The sequence below is a fragment of the Oryctolagus cuniculus genome, chromosome 18 (genome assembly GCF_051225735.1).
Source record: "Oryctolagus cuniculus isolate XC-2025 breed Fujian yellow rabbit chromosome 18, ASM5122573v1, whole genome shotgun sequence".
Lineage (NCBI taxonomy): Eukaryota > Metazoa > Chordata > Mammalia > Lagomorpha > Leporidae > Oryctolagus > Oryctolagus cuniculus.
The window spans coordinates 56,848,344-56,865,535 of NC_142884.1; the positions used below are offsets into that span (position 1 = coordinate 56,848,344).

Consider the following 17,192-nt stretch of genomic DNA (forward strand, 5'->3'; position numbering starts at 1 on the left):
TTTACTTAATGCTAGCATGAGCTCCTAACCTGTGGTTTAGGAGGTCCACATAGGGCTACTGCTCATGGTAAACAACACTCATTAAAATAGCATCGGGGATCAGTTTTGTGGCACGTGGATGCCAGCATACCATTTGAAGTCCCGGCTGCTTCCCTTCCATTGCATCTCTCTGCTAATACACCTTGGAGAGCAGTGGGTGATGGCTCAAGTACTAGGCCCTGCTGCTCACACAGGAGAACCATATGGAATTTTGGGCTTCTGATTTCAGCCTGACCCAGCCTCAACTATTGCAGGCATTTGGGGGAATGAATGGAAAATCTCTGTATCTCCCCCACCTCCACCCTCATCCCTCTCTATGTCACTCTGCTTTTTAAATAAATAAATATGTCAGAAAATAAATAGAAATAAAATAGCACTGACTGTCTTAGGAAGGATTGCATTCTCTTATTATGGATGCATAAAATCATCAAATCTGACTAGTGTTATAAAACTCTGGACTGTTATTAGGAATTGTATTAAATATTCTGTTTTCTTTTCTGCCCCTGAGACTATGTGATCCTCTCAAACCCCATTTCTTGGACTCTCAGATCCACTGGGCTCCTTACAGTGGTTTTGGAGTGATCCATGGATGAATATTCCTGAGCAAGGGTCACCTCGCTTGCTCATGCCCAGAATTAGGAAAAACAAGATGTGCAAGCTATTCTGGCACACCCTCTATCATGTCGGGGTATGAATGGATACATCATTGTCATGTCTCTTTCCATCCCTACTAATGTGAAAAGCCTTCCAACATAATCAGGAAGATATTTTCAATTAAATGGAAAACGGGCATTTATTGCGTACCATTTACTATACAAACACAAGGACAGTGGTGTTGACTCAGAGAGAAAGAAATGAATTTATCCTACAGCCAATTCTTCATATATAGACGACAACACTGGTATATACATTGGCATCTAACTTAAGAGGTGGCAGATGAGGAGAATGTTCCTTTTATAAGTAATGTCAAATACATGATATAAGAGAAGAACCCCTCAGCGGCTTCACATACATGTTTAAACTCTACTAATCACTTTCTTTCTACAAACGATAAAGATACAATCACCTCATTTCCAAGTCCCTGCATTATCTTCTCCCAATGCAGTCTGTAAATCTCATCCTGTACTATGCTTTACTGCCATAGCGGTAATCCAGACAATTACATGAGTCTGCTTCTGATGTGGAAATACATCTTATCCTCTTCTTGGAATGTTTATACCTCAATTTCTTCAAATTATTGCATTCTTCTAATATATCTTGTATCAATTGAAAGCCATTTTCTCATAATATTACTGAATTATTACACATTACACGGAATCCTCCCTCTCCAACTCTCCCTCTCTAACAAGACAGCATTGTATTTTGTTCCCAACATGTATCACTTTCTGGCGCTAGCTTAACATGCATGTGATTATATATTTTTGTCATTGCATCTGCTGACTTCAGCACACAATGCGTATGTTCAAACACACACACACAAAATACATTAGAGTAAGATGTGTGCCTTTCCTATTCTGTATAACCTCAGTATCTCGTCTATTGCCAGGCACAACAGACACTCAATGGTATGTGGGAAAGAGTTCATGTACAACAAAAAGACAAATATCTAGTATGAACCAAGAAAAGCAGAGGTAGGAAGTAGCATTGAGCATTAAGAGATGGAAACTAAAGAAAGCTTCAAACAAAGGTGGAAATTAAAACAGAGAAGCATAAATAACAAATAATGTTTATGGATTTGTTGGTAGAATACATATAACTGAAGGATAAAAAGCAAGGTTAAAATAGGCCAATTAGAATCTCTCATAATGAAATGCAGGAAGAAAATGAAAGTTAAACAGAACATACACTGAAGAACAGAATAATTCAACTTTTGTAGTATTTATACAATTGGAATACCAAGAGGAAAAATAAAGAATTTAACAGAAAATAATATTTGGAGAAAAATTAACATACAATTTTTTAAAGTGAATGACAAACACAAAGCTACAAATTCAGGAAACTCAGAATGTATCAACCAGGGTAAATCTAAAACATTTGAAAAACAAATGGGGTTTGATGTTGTAGAGCAATAGTCTAAGCCACAACTGTGACTACTGCATTCCCTACCAACATGCCAATGCAAGACCTTGCTGCTCTGCTTCCATTCCAGCCTCCTGTAAATACTAGTAAGATAGCATAGGACAGCCCAAGTACTTGGGACCATTCCACTGTTGTGGGATTCCAAATGGAATTGCTGGCTCCTGACATAAGCCTGTCCCAGACCTGGCTGTTGCAGCCATTTTGGGAGTGAATCAGCAAGTGGAAGATCTCTACTTCTCTATCTCTCCTTTCTCTCTCTGTCACTCTGCTTTTCAAATTAGTAAATCTTTAAACAAATGAATTCACTATTCATAGCATATACAAACCATGGTAAAACAAAGATGAAGATACTATCTTGCAACAAGGCAGGAATAAAGTGTTTATTTACCCACAGAATTAATAACAACTGCATCAGGTTTTTTTTTTTTTTTTTTAATTTTCCCAGAAAACTTGCAAGCAAGAAAAGGGTGGAATGAAACATGTGAAGTGTTGTGGGAAAAAAAGAACAAAAAAGCTTAACCTAAAATTCTATATAAACACAATTGTCTTTCAAAAGTGGAGGCAAAATAAAGGCTTTCTAAGACAGGCAAATCTGAGGAAATTCATTGTCAGCAGATGGGTCTGCTCTGCAAAACAAGCTCATAACAGTTCTTCAGGGAGAATTTAAGTTAAAAGTATATGAAACTTGGATGAACATAAGCAAAGGAGAAGGATCCAAAATGAATAAATCAAGGAAAAAGAAAATCTATTTTCGTTATGGGGAGTGGTCTAGTGTTTTAGGAAGGTAGACATATCTTAAAATATATCTTGCAAACTCTAAGGTAACCTCTTAGAATGTTTAAAATGAATTAGGTTGACATGCTAAGGGAGTAAAGTCACATAAAATAATTAATCAAAATCAGAGAAGGGATACAATTAGGAAGGTTAGGAAAAAACAGGAAGTGCAAAAACCAGAACATATTCAAAAAGATGGCAACTCTTAATCCAAACATATCAATAAACACTTTAAATGTGAATGGTCTAAAATATAAATTAAAAGACAAAGGTTATCTGAGTGGATAGAAATATAAACACATTATACAAAATTGAACTACATTGAACTACATAAAAATCAAATAGATCTGCAACTCATAAAAATTTGTACAAGTACAGATTAGACAAATTTATAACATTGAAAGAATTTGGAAAAAAGAAAAATGTAAAATCAGTAATGTAAATTCCTACTAAAGGAAACTGAGTAAAAGGGTAAATTAAAACTAAAATATCCAGAAGAAAAGAAATAAGATGACACTTCCAGTTCTTGAACTCCAGTTATCAAATGTGAGAGGCCTGGATGGAGTTCTTGTCTCCTGGCTTTGGTCTTGTCTAGCCCTAGCTCTTGTAGCTAGAGGGTCAACCAGCAGATGCAAGATCTCTATCTCTCCCTCTTTCCATGTCACTCTGCCTTCCAAATAAATAAATAAATAAATGTTTTAAAAATGTGTACACAAATACCAATAAGTTTTATTCATAATTGTGAAAACATTTTTTAAAACAGAACTAATCAGGCAGGTGCCGTGGCTTACTAGGCTAATCCTTTGCCTTGCGGCGCCGGCACACCGGGTTCTAGTCCCGGTTGGGGCGCCGGATTCTGTCCCGGTTGCCCCTCTTCCAGGCCAGCTCTCTGCTGTGGCCCAGGAAGGCAGTGGAGGATGGCCCAAGTTCTTAGGCCCTTCACCCCATGGGAGACCAGGAGAAGTACCTGGCTCCTGCCATGGATCAGCGTGGTGCGCCGGCCGCAGCGCGCTGGCCGCGGCGGCCATTGGAGGGTGAACCAACGGCAAAGGAAGATCTTTCTCTCTGTCTCTCTCTCTCACTGTCCACTCTTCCTGTCAAAAAAATAAATAAATAAAATAAAAATAAAAAACAGAACTAATCAGAATTGTCTCTAGTAGGTACCTAGCAAACTCTGTTGCATCTTAAACACTGAAGAATATTGTTGAAGAGTATTCTACAATAAAAATAAATGAACTATTTAATCACAGAAGGCATATACAAAACCTCAATGTGCCTCTCTAGTTGAGACTAACCAGTCCAAAAAGTTTTCATATTGTATATTTTAAATGATATGAAATTCTGAAAAAGGCAAAAAACAAATAGTAAGCATGTCAGTTTGAGAATTGAAAGGGTTCAAGAGTTGAAACATGCAGTTTTTTCAGGGTGGTGAAATTATTCCTTTTGATACAATAATTGTAGGTACATGATGCTCTATGTCAAATCACATAGAATGTTACAGTACAAAGAATGAGATTTAATGCAGAAAAGTTGAAGACAAATTACCTAGAAAGGCTGAAGAATCTTAAGTGGAAAACAGACTGTGGCAAAACATTCTAACTGAGTTTACAAATGTGTAAAACTACTTCACTGAGGAGGTTTGGGGGGGAATGCTGCTGACGTAAGGAATTTTGCAAATGAGTGGTGTCTATAAAACTAAAAGAAACAGTATAGAAGCAATGTATTCCAGTTAATATAATCATTTCCCCAGGGTAAATTAACAATTCTGGCAATTCCATAAATGAATTTTGGAATTGAACAATTAACTCAATAGATAGTGGATAGTGATAGCCAAGCATCTCACTGCTGTCATTGAACTATCCAGATAAGGAAAAGGAAGAATCTAATAATGATTCATGTATTGTGGATTGGAGTCAAAGACATTGGTATAAACTCATGCTTACATTAAAATAGTCACAGAATGCAACATATGTGTGTATATTTATATATATGTATGTGTATTTACATAAATACATGCAGATGTTTTAATAAGATAATGGAAAAGAGATTTAAAAACTAAGCTTTTTGTTGTGGAAAAGCTGAAATCCACATGCAATTTTCCATTATACACATTTTTATGAATTTTGAAATTTCTTTATATGCATGAATTTCAACAATGTTTTGTGCCAATATAACCTTTTCATTCTAATTTCCTCACAATTTCTATAAAGATTTATTTATTTATTTATTTATTTATTCATTCATTCATTCATTCATTTGAAAGGCAAATGACATGGAGAGAGATAGGCAGACACACACGCACACACACACAGTGAGAAGGAGAGAGAGAGCAAGCAAGAGAGAAAATGCTTCCACTTGCTGGTTCACTTCTCAAGTACCCACAACGGCTGGGGATTAGACTAAGGCTGAAACCAGGAGCCAAGAACTCAGAACACATGTTCTGTGAGCCTGGTAGGCACTGAATTACTTGAGTCTTCACATGCTTCCTCATAAGATCTTTGTTAGTAGGAATCTGGAGTCAGGAGCTGGGGCAGGGAATTAAACCCACGAATCCAATACGCATGTGAGTATCTTAATCAGTGTCTTAAATTTTAACTGAAAAGTGATCCCTGTTAGGAATTTGGAAAACATTATGCTGAGTGAAATAAGCCAATCCCAAAGGGACAAATATCATATGTTCTCCCTGATCAGTGACAACTAGCCGAGCACCAAAAAGGAAACCTGTTAAAGTGAAATGAACACTATGGGAAACGGTGACTTGATCTGTCCTTGCCCTGACTGTTGATGAACAACTTAATACATTATCCCTCTTAGTATTTTTTGTTTGTTCTACTTAATACTTTTGGTTGAATACTGTAATCAATACACAGTTATTCTTAAGTGTTGAAACTTAACTGAAAATTGATTGCTGTTAAATATAAGAGTGGGAATAAGAGAGGGAAGAGATGTGCAATTTGGGACATGCTCAATCAGACTTGCCCCAAATGGTGGAGTTAGAAACATACCAGAGGATTCCAATTCAATCCCATCAAGGTGGCATGTACCAATGCCATCTCACTAGTCCAAGTGATCAATTTCTCTTCACAATTGATCATAATGATAGGACTAAGAGTCAAAGGGATCACATAAACAAGACTAGTGTCTGCAAATACTAATCGATAGAATAAAAAAGGGAAAGAACAATCCAACATGGGAAGCAAGATACACAGCAGACTCATAGAATGGCAGATGTCCTAAACAGCACTCTGGCCTCAGAATCAGCCCTTAAGGCATGCAGATCTGGCTGAAAAGCCCATGAGACTATTTCAGGCATGGAAAGCCAAGACACTCTGGAAAAAAAAAAAAAAAAAAAAAAAAACACACACACCTAAATGAAAGATCTCCACGAGTGAGATCCCAGTGAAAAGAACAGGTCATCAAAAAAGGAGGTACCTTTCTCTGAAGGGAGGACAGAACTTCCACTTTGACTATGACCTTGTCTAAATATGATCAGGTTCAGCAAACTCAGAAGGCTTCCATTGCCTTGGCAACTCATGACAAGAGCCTAGGGTGATTACTGAGGCCATAAACAAGAGTGTCAATTTATTAAGTCAACAACAGGAGTCACAGTGCTCTTACTCCTCATGTAGGATCTCTGTCCTTAATGTGCTGTACAGTGTGATTTAATGCTATAACTAGTACTCAAACAGTATTTTTCACTTTGTGTTTCTATATGGGTGCAAACTGTTGAAATCTTTACTTAATATATGCTAAACTGATCTTCTGTATATAAAGAGAATTGAAAACGAATCTTGATGTGAATGGAAGGGGAGAGGGAGTGGGAGATGGGAGGGTTGTGGGTGGGAGGGACGTTATTGGGGGGAAGCCATTCTAATCCATAAGCTATACTTTGGAAATTTATATTCATTAAATAAAAGTTAAAAAATAAATAAATATGTACACACACACACACACAAATCAGTGTTTTAATGGCTAAGCTAAATACTCATCCCCCAGGTTGCATTTTGATGACCAAATATATGGGTATCCAGAGCACAAAAATTACAGTAGGGGAAAATTAAGAAAATTTGAAAAAAGAAACTATGGACATTAATAATGGAAGTATACAATAAGAATAAAAGATATCATTAATAGGATAAACTGAGAATAGGGTTTGTGGTGATGTCTGCGCTATCTTCCATTTTTCACTATAAATAAAAATTCTTCTAAAAATAAAATACATTAGTATTTTAAAAAATCTAGTTACATGAGGATCAGAGAATCAGGACAAAGTATTAATATCTATCTATCATCTATTCATTCATTTAAAAACATGTAAAAGTTAATGTTGATCTGCAATTTATGCACATATGCCAGTAGAATACAAAAATACAAAAGCAGAAGCAACACTATTAACATGCAAACTGTATATTTAGTCGATTGTACTATCTGTATGTCCTCTTTAAGAGTGCATGTGGATCAAGAAAGGCTAGGAGACAGTAGCCACCGTTCTGTCCTGAACTGACATATTTTTAAAAATGCAGACTATGCTGCATGGTTAATAAAATAGCTTTTGTGGATAAAAGCTACAGTGCTGGCTATAAAACACTTTTATTATTCTTAAGTGGCTAGTTGAGAGATACTTTCAATTTCTTTAGTTAATTTTACTGCTGAGTCTATTTTTTAAATTAAAAATAAAAAGCAATGGGGCAACAGCAAGGGATAAGAAAAAGTAGTCACTACAGTATAAATTATGAGGTTTGGTAAATAGTTACTTTTTAAAGGGAAAGAAAGTGTGAATGATCATGGCTCTTGTTTCCAGGAAGTGTGTACCAAAATAATTGATTTGGAATATTTACCCAGAAAGGTAGAATGCATAAAGAAAACTGGCATTATTTGATAATCTCCCACTGTGTCCCAAGCCATATGCAAGATATTTGTAGTGATCACATATTATTTATCTCCTGTCTTAGTTTGGGCTACCATAGCAAACTACCATAAACCTGGTGATTTAAAATGGGCATTGATTTCTCACATTTCTGGAGTCTGATAGGTCTCAGATCAAGATAGCGGCTGATAGGGTTCTTGATTAAGGTCTTCTGTTTCACTTGCCATGTGATAGGGAGAGATAGAGATCCAATCTTTTCCTTCTCATATTAATTAAGGCATTAATTCCACCAAGGGGGTCCTGTCTTATAAAGCTTCACCTCAAAAGGCAATAGGGGCAGTGAACACTGTTCCAACATAAGAGTTTTAGAGTGACATAGTCAGCTCAGGACATCACCATAAACTCAAAGATTGGATGTTGGTTGGCTATATATCTTTTTTTTCTTAAAGCAAATTTTTAATATTTATTTATTTGAGAGGTAGAGTTAGACATTGAGGGGTGAGACACTCACTGATTCACTCCCCAAATGGCCCCAACGCCTGGAGCTGGGCTGATCTGAAGCCAGGAACCAGGAGCTTTTTCCAGGTCTCTCACACAGGTGCAGGAGCTCAAATGCTTGGGGCATCTTCTACTGCTTCCCCAGGCCATAGCAGAGAGCTGCATACAAAGAGGAGCAGCTGGGGCTAGAACCAGATCCCCTATGGGATGCTGGCACCAGAGGCTGAAGATTAACCTACTGTGCCACAACCCTGGCTCTGGCTTTATTTCTTTTTGCTTTTCAGCTAATAGAACTCAGGGCCAGGCAAGTCCAGTGAGCTGTGCAGGGCAACTTCAGGTCTAGCAGGTGACTGCTGGTCTAGACATGCTGAGACTTTGTAGTCAGAAATAACTGTTGTAGTAAACCTAGGATCTCAGTGAATACACACGGAGAACATTTATTTTTCTTTTATATTCACAAAACAGTTCATAAGGGATCCTTACTTAATATATCTGGTATGACAAGACATTCCCAGAGATTTGAAGTCCTCCAATAGGACTCTGCATCAGGCCAGGAGAGTAGAAAAGAGCCTTGAGGACCAAAGCACACATTATTGTTGCACTGTCAGTTAATAGCCATTTTTGCCTATATTCTATTGGTCAGAATCAATTACAAGGTCACAACTCACTGCAAAGAAAGATTGGAAATGTGAGAGGACTTAAAATAGTACATGGGAAATGGAATTTAAAAACAAACTTATTTTGTGGGAAAATTTTGAAATCCATGTACGTAAGAAATCTTCCAAACATTAATTGAAACAAGAAAAAGAACTCATAGATTTAAAGTTTTGGTATCAAGATTATGTTTAATTTTAATTTCATTTTTTCCATGAATTTTTTGAAGTTCCCTCATATAGTGTTGTTACATTCCCAGATAGAAAACTGGGAAGAAAATATAGTACAAGATAATACACCAGCAATCTCAGTTCAGCAGTATAGGAGTTTTTTTTTTGGAAAAGACACTTATGTGAAAATTAGTTCCCATGGAGACAGTCTTCCATCATTAAAGATGTTGACTGCAACAACTCAACTACAGGTTATAGTTTATAGACATGTCATCACTTACAAGTGCAAACAATGACTTGATAAGCTCTTGTCCTGACTGTTGATGTACAATGTAATACTTTATCCATTTTAGTATTTTCTCTTTGCTTTGTTCTAGTACTATTGGTTGAACTCTATGATTAACACACAATTATTCTTAGGTGTTTAAATTTTAACTGAAAAGTGATCCCTGTTAAATATAAGAGTGGGAATAAGAAGAGGAGGAGATGTACAATTTGGGACATGCTCAATCGGACTTGCCCCAAATGGTGGAGTTAGAATCATGCCAGGGGATCCCAATACAATCCCATCAAGGTGGCATGTACCAATGCCATCTCACTAGTCCAAGTGATCAATTTCAGTTCACAATTGATCACACTGATAGGTCTAAGAGTCAAAGGGATCACACAAACAAGTCTAGTGTCTGCTAACACTAGCTGATAGAATCAAAAAGGGAGAGAACAATCCATCATGGGAAGCGGGATACACAGTAAACTCATAGAATGGCAGATGTCTTAAATAGCACTCTGGCCTCAGAATCAGCCCTTAAGGCATTCAGATCTGGCTGAAAAGCCCATGAGAGTATTTTAGGCATGGAAAGCCAAGACACTCTGGAAAAAAAATAAAAAAGGAAGACCTAAATGGAAGATCTCTGCAAGTGAGATCCCAGTGGAAAGAATGGGGCCATCAAAGAAGAAGGTACCTTTCTCTGAAGGGAGGAGAGAACTTCCAATTTGACTATGACCCTGTCAGAATAAGATCGAAGTCAGCGAACTCAAAAGGCTTCCATTGCCTTGGCAACTCATGACTAGAGCCTAGGGAGATTACTGACGCCATAAACAAGAGTGTCAATTTGTTAAGTCAACAACAGGAGTCACTGTGTACTTACTTCTCATGTGGGATGGTCCTTAGTGTGTTGTCCAATGTGAAGTAATGCTATAACTAGTATTGAAACAGTATTTTACACTTTGTGTTTCTGTGTGGGTGCAAACTGATGAAATCTTTACTTTATACTGAATTGATCTTCTGTATATAAAGATAATTGAAAATGAATCTTGATGTGAATGGAAGGGGAGAGGGAGCGGGAGATGGGAGGGGTGTGAGTGGGAGGGAAATTATGGGGGGGAGCCATTGCAATCCATTAACTGTACTTTGAAATTTATATTTACTAAATAAAAAATTAAAAGAAAAAATAAAGATCTTAGAAATTATAAAAAAAACAAGTGCACACAATGAAGAAGCAAAAACTTCCATTGGAAAGATGCTTCTTGCTGATGGACAAGGCATGTATGGAGAATGGGGAGAGTAATACAAAGAAAGCAAGAATGGAAAAATGAGTGATTCAAAAGTGCAAATGAGGCAGCCTGAATTACACTGCAAATGGATCCAGGAGGTAATTAAGCATCAGGGAGGAAACCACATTGACTGTGTTACAAAGCTACAGGCTTCAACACTTAGTAACATGTCCTGGTATGTAGGCAAATCCAGTAACCTTTAAGTTGTGTGAAGTTGAAATATGTCTGACAGCTTGTTATTCTCTTCATTGTGAAAAATGGTGTCAGTTGGAGCCAACACCACAGAAATGAGGACTCTTCATTGTGTGGTGGGAAGTTCCCTGCAGAGACAACAGCATAAACCCAAGAACAAAAGCAGGAGCCAGAGCTTTCACTATACTGAAGGATTTTCAGGCTAAATCCCATCTTTGCCATCATATAAAGAGAAAGCATTAACACATGGTTCCTCTAAATTTCAAGGAAGTTCAACAGGGATACCAGGTATCTGGTAGAATTGGAAATACTATTGTGTTTTATTAGCCTCATCTTTGCAAACCCTCTACTCATGCACTTTATAGTGGCCAGTTATTTCTCATATCATAACAATTCTGACTTGTTCTTTTGTAACTGTTTCAACTTTTTGTCCAGCGTCTTTGTTTCCTTGCTGATGCACTTGATTCTGTTTAAATCACAGACTTCACAATTTCATATGTAGTTTAAATACATCATCATCAAAAAACAAATGTCCAAGGCCGGTGCCATGGCTCACTAGGTAATCCTCTGCCTTGCGGCGCTGGCACACCGGGTTCTAATCCTGGTCGGGGCGCTGGATTCTGTCCCGGTTGCCCCCCTTCTAGGCCAGCTCTCTGCTGTGGCCAGGGAGTGCAGTGGAGGATGGCCCAAGTGCTTGGGCCCTGCACCCCATGGGAGACCAGGATAAGTACCTGGCTCCTGCCATTCAATCAGTGTGGTGCGCCAGCCGCAGCGCGCCAGCCGCGGCAGCCATTGGAGGGTGAACCAATGGCAAAGGAAGACCTTTCTCTCTGTCTCTCTCTCACTGTCCACTCTGCCTGTCAAAAATAAATAAATAAATAAATAAATAAATAAATAAAACAAATATCCAGACATTGAATAACAATACAAATATATTATTAATATTTTACACATAAGCATGACCATAAGGATTTCCTGTTATGTATAATCTTGCCAAGAGGTGATTTAAAAATCCAACACATGGTTATTTTAAACTTTCCCATTGTAAACATTATAATACTCTCTGTAGCATTTAGAAATAATCCAAGCATGAGGCTGGCGCTGTGGCACAGCAAGTTAAAGCCCCAGCCTGCAGCACTGGCATCCCATATGTGCACCAGTTTGAGTCCCAGTTACTCTTCTTCTGATCCAGCTCTCTGCTATGGCCTGGGAAAGCAGTAGAAGATATCTTGCCCAACACTTTAGGCCCCTGCCCCGGTGTGGGAGACCTGGAAGAAGCTTGTGGCTTTGGATAAGCTCAACTGTGGCCTTTGCAGTCATTTGGGGAGTGAACCAGCGGAATGCAAGACCTCTCTTTTTCTCTGGTTCTACTTCTCTCTGTAACTCGGTCTTTCAAATAAATAAAATAAATCTTTGAAAAAAAATCCAAGCCATTCCAATTCTATGCATTTTTATTATAATAAACATATTAAGTGTTCCCCAAGGATGCTGTGATGATTAGCCAGATTCGGAACAATTTAAAGCAAATCTATCTCTATATGGTTTGTTATAAAAATTCTGTCCAAATAACCATTAAGGAGGTAGTATTCTGTACTTACTGAAATGACATTTTGTTTTTGATAATTAACCATCAGATAATTAAAGGTCATATCAAAAATATTTCATATGTCATTACTTTAAAAATCAAAGCTATGTTAAATATTTTTCCAGAGATATTTTTGCTAAATCAGGCTAATTCTATTTTTAATTATTTTATTCCCACAGACCCAGTCAGCACAATACCGTGAAGCTGGGCGCTTTCCAGGCTCAGGAGAAAGAGCTGGTGTTCGACATCGACATGACAGACTACGATGACGTGAGGAGATGTTGTAGTTCCGCAGACATTTGTTCCAAGTGCTGGACCCTCATGACCATGGCCATACTCATCATCGACCGAGCGTTGAAGGAGGTCTTTGGATTTAAGCATCGTCTCTGGGTGTATTCTGGAAGGAGAGGTGTTCATTGTTGGGTCTGCGATGAATCGGTTAGGAAATTGTCCTCCACAGTGCGTTCTGGAATAGTTGAGTATTTGAGTCTTGTAAAGGGCGGTCAAGACGTTAAGAAGAAAGTTCACCTAAATGAAAAAGTTCACCCTTTTGTCAGAAGATCCATAAACATAATTAAAAAATACTTTGAAGAATATGCCTTGGTTGGTCAAGATATTCTTGAAAATAAAGAAAGCTGGGATAAGATATTAGCCCTTGTTCCTGAAGCAATTCATGCTGATCTTCAACAAGGCTTCCAGAAGTGTCACAGCTCTCTTCAGCGTTGGGAGCACCTGAAGAAAACAATAGCCAAACATCAGAATAACACCAAAAACGACAAATGTGCACCCTGGCTGGAGTGGGAGATTATGCTGCAGTACTGTTTTCCACGGCTGGATATCAATGTTAGCAAAGGAATCAATCATTTACTGAAGAGCCCTTTCAGTGTGCATCCTAAAACAGGTCGCATTTCTGTGCCCATTAATTTACAGAAAGTGGACCAGTTTGATCCGTTTACTGTTCCAACCATAAGCTCCATCTGCCGTGAGTTAGATGCCATTTCCAACAATGAAGAGGAAAAAGAGGAGAATGAAGCTGAATCAGATATCAAACGTAGAACCAGAGATTATAAGAAGACCAGTCTGGCACCTTATGTCAAAGTTTTTGAACAGTTTCTTGAAAACCTCGATAAATCCCGAAAAGGAGAACTCCTCAAGAAGAGTGATTTACAAAAAGATTTCTGAAGACAGCGTGCCTCAAACCAGTGTGGATATCTTCTGTTTTCACCCAACAATCAAGTATTTCAAGAGACATTTTAATAAATATGGCAGAACTGTGTAGGCATCTTCATGCTCAAAGTAAAAAAAAAAAAAAAGTTCACCAGAAATTTTCAAGCATATTTTGGGCAGTGTTCAGAATGATTGGTTTCTGAAGATTTAATTAAAATCTTTACTTACATTTAACTTTTAGAAATGAATAAATTATTCAATGCTTCCTCAACTGCTTAGTCATAGACAGCTAAGTAGATATGCTGATCATATTTCCTTTCCATGGAAAATTTGACAAGATGATTCCAATGAAAAATAAACATATAGAACTGAATTTCACTATTCACATTGCCTCTACAGAAGTGGTCAATGTCTGCTAAATTAAATATTCTCTTTAGTAAAGTAGAAATTTCAGTGGTTATGTATAGCTACTATCTTTAGTGTAAATGACTAAATACACAGCTAAACCATGTTTTCAATGGGATATATCAACAGGGGATCCTCTTGAAATCTAAGACAGATTTGGAATTCAAATAGAGTCTCTTATGGTGCAGTGTGTGACTTTTCAGTGGTTCAAAGTGATATGTATTCAAAACCACTGTGACTTGTGAACTGTGATCTACTCTCAGCTCACAATATGCAGTGTGATGCTCTTTTGTGATGTTTTCCAGCGGCATTGTGCCTCAGTTGCCAGTTGATCGTACAATCACAAGGGTGCCAACTCAACCAATACTCCATAATATATGGTGGAGCCAAGCCATGCTGTTAGGTATGTTAGTTATATTAAATGCATAAGCAACTTGACTATTCTCTACTTCCTAGGTGTTTATACTTACATAATCTTATCATAAAAAGAATATTCATAATGCATGAGTTTCCCCAAATTTATAAAGCGATGTAATAGAAAATTAAATATTTCCCTTTTTGGTGAGGAATGGCAAATATAGAGTTAAATATTGTTTCTTCATGAAAAATGGAAAAATTTTACACAGTCCAGAGGGAAATAAAGTGGTCAGCCCCTAGGTGAGTCTTATCGAATACTCCTCTCTCAGCATCTATACTGGCTATAGAAGGTAGATTAACTTCAAGAATTCATTTGCCAATTTTGTGGCATAAATACAAGCTTACCTAATACATAATACAAATTCAAAATACTTAACAAAGTTGGAATGCAAAATGTGGCTAATACTCTATTTGGAATCAATATTAATTTACAGAAGAACTGGAAAATTGGTCGTAGTAAAATTAGTCAGATTATTTAGCTATCTAACCTTATTTTAAAAGTTTACCAAAATTTCTTGGAACCCCTTAAAATAAAGTGTTGGTATTTTCCATAACTAAATCTTTACAATAAAAACTACATAGGTAGAACTTTGCAGTAGTCACTTTGCTTAACTTACTTCACTTGAGAGACAAGAAATAAAGTGAGTCAAATATGCCTCATAATTCCTCCTTAATGTTATCAAAGGAGTTAAAGGACCAGGAAGGAAAAGCCTTGCCCCAAACATCTCATTCATTATTCATTTGTTTTACAAAAAGTCATGTGCCAGTCTGCTTAGCTCAATCACCAAATGCTGCTGTATGAAGTTTAAATTATCAATAGCATATGAGCTTACTCACTTATTTTTGGATGGTTGAACAAGTAAAGGTACTTAGAAGTCCATTGAGTATGAATTAATAATTTGATAGAATGCAACTTCCATTATTGAAAGTGGTTAGCAAGTGAATGGAGATAAAAACAGATGCTTCACATTTTTTGGAAAAAGATTCCGGGAACATAATCATTGTAGCACAAATCATGTACTCATTTTTTGCTGAAAATCATAATGTTTACATTTAATGTCTACAAAACTACATGCCCTTCCATCATCTTTTATTCCCCATTCACCAAAGAAGGAACTATGACTCAAAAAATATATAAGGCTGGCATTGTAGCCCAACAGGTTAAGTTGCCACTTACAGCGCCAGCATTCCATATCAGAATGCTGGTTCAGGTCTTGATTACTCCACTTTGGATCCAGCTTCCTGATAGTGTGTCTAAAAATGTTGCACAAAGTGGCTCAACTATTTGCATTCCTGTCACCCATATCCGGGACCTGGATGGAGTTCCAGGTTCCTGGCTTTGTACTGGCCCAGCTCTGGCCATAACGACCATGTGAGGAATGAGCCATAGCATCTCTCTCTCTCTCTCTCCTGCTGTCTCTCTCTCTGCCATTGTGCCTTTAAAATAAGTAAATAAACTATTTTTGTTTTGCTAAAAAAGTAAATCTTTAAAAGTTAATATAAGCACTACATGCAATCAAAACTAATAATTATCAGGGATAGATACAAATCAAAGTCTACTTATTAAAAATCTCTGCTCCAGTTGCATTAATTTTTATAAACCAGTCCCCCAAAGACAAGTATCATATGTTTTCTTTGATTTGAAGTAATATATAAAAGCACAAAAATGTGATATATATGAGTGAAATTGATGCCTTGAGATTTGATTATTGTTTATAGCCCTTGCCCATACTCCTGGGGAACAGTGGTCTTTCTACTTTCTGGATTCTCTATTTAGTGGAGGATTAAGCCTGTGACTATAAAGTAAGTTGAAAATTTGTTACTGTAAAAATTTTAAAAAAATATTGAAAGAAGGAATGTGGAGGGAGGGAGGGAGAGATAGAGAGAGAATGGGGAGTATCACTAGGGACTTAAAGTTGGATACAGGAAATACATCATATCTGTTCTGTTTATATACATTTTAAAAGTCCATACTACCAAAAATAAACTTAAAAATAAATAAAAATCCCTGCTACTTACAATCGGTTATTCAATTTTTCACACCAGAAGCCAAAACCATGTACTCAAGTTATTTTACACTCTCAGTATTTTCGTGAGGAATATTTTCTACTGAAATAATTTGTATTAAAACATCATTGAAATGTTTGTTTTCTTTGTTACTAATAAAGCAACCTTTTTTCTAACAATTTTCCTTTACAAACAAAAAACAAAGTTCACATATAAAAGTAACTACACAAGTAATTTGAGCATACAGGGGATTACTTCTTCTTGACCTCACTATGACTTGGAAAATAAAGTAGGTGAAGCAACACAGCAACTGATGCTTTACCTATCACCTCCCCACAGAGACTCCAATCTAACCAGTTATTCATGCACTTAACTACATTTACAAGAGCTGGGGCAGTCAGATGAGAAACCATAGTGTCTAGTTGCAGCATAATAATTAAAAAAGATGCATTGAAGAAGGCAAGGAGAGTTCACCATGTCAACCCTTCTCCAGCCCCAAGCACCTCCATGTGGACACAGGTGTAGAATGGAGCCTCCTGTTTGGGAAGAGTGGGAACTAAATGCGGGCCTTAGTACCTTCCACAGTATCAGACCTGCCATGATGAATCCTGGCTGTATGAAGAAGGAAACCAAATACATAACAACTGATTCTATGGCTCAGGATAAACCTAGAGTCAAGAGGAACTTTGCTCAGAGGCAAAAGGCTAAGCAGTCTCTACAGATACCTGAGGCACTGAATGCTAGCACACAGACGCCTGTGGAGGTCCTGAGCCCAGACTGGGAA

General features: G+C 37.3%; 1 pseudogene across 1 annotated transcript; it reads left to right on the forward strand.

The window, feature by feature from the left end:
- Positions 1 to 12,328: 12,328 nt before the first annotated feature.
- Positions 12,329 to 13,694, forward strand: LOC149120969 (DNA primase small subunit pseudogene; annotated as a pseudogene). Its single transcript, XR_016225207.1, has one exon. The product of XR_016225207.1 is annotated as a DNA primase small subunit pseudogene (transcript).
- Positions 13,695 to 17,192: the final 3,498 nt, after the last annotated feature.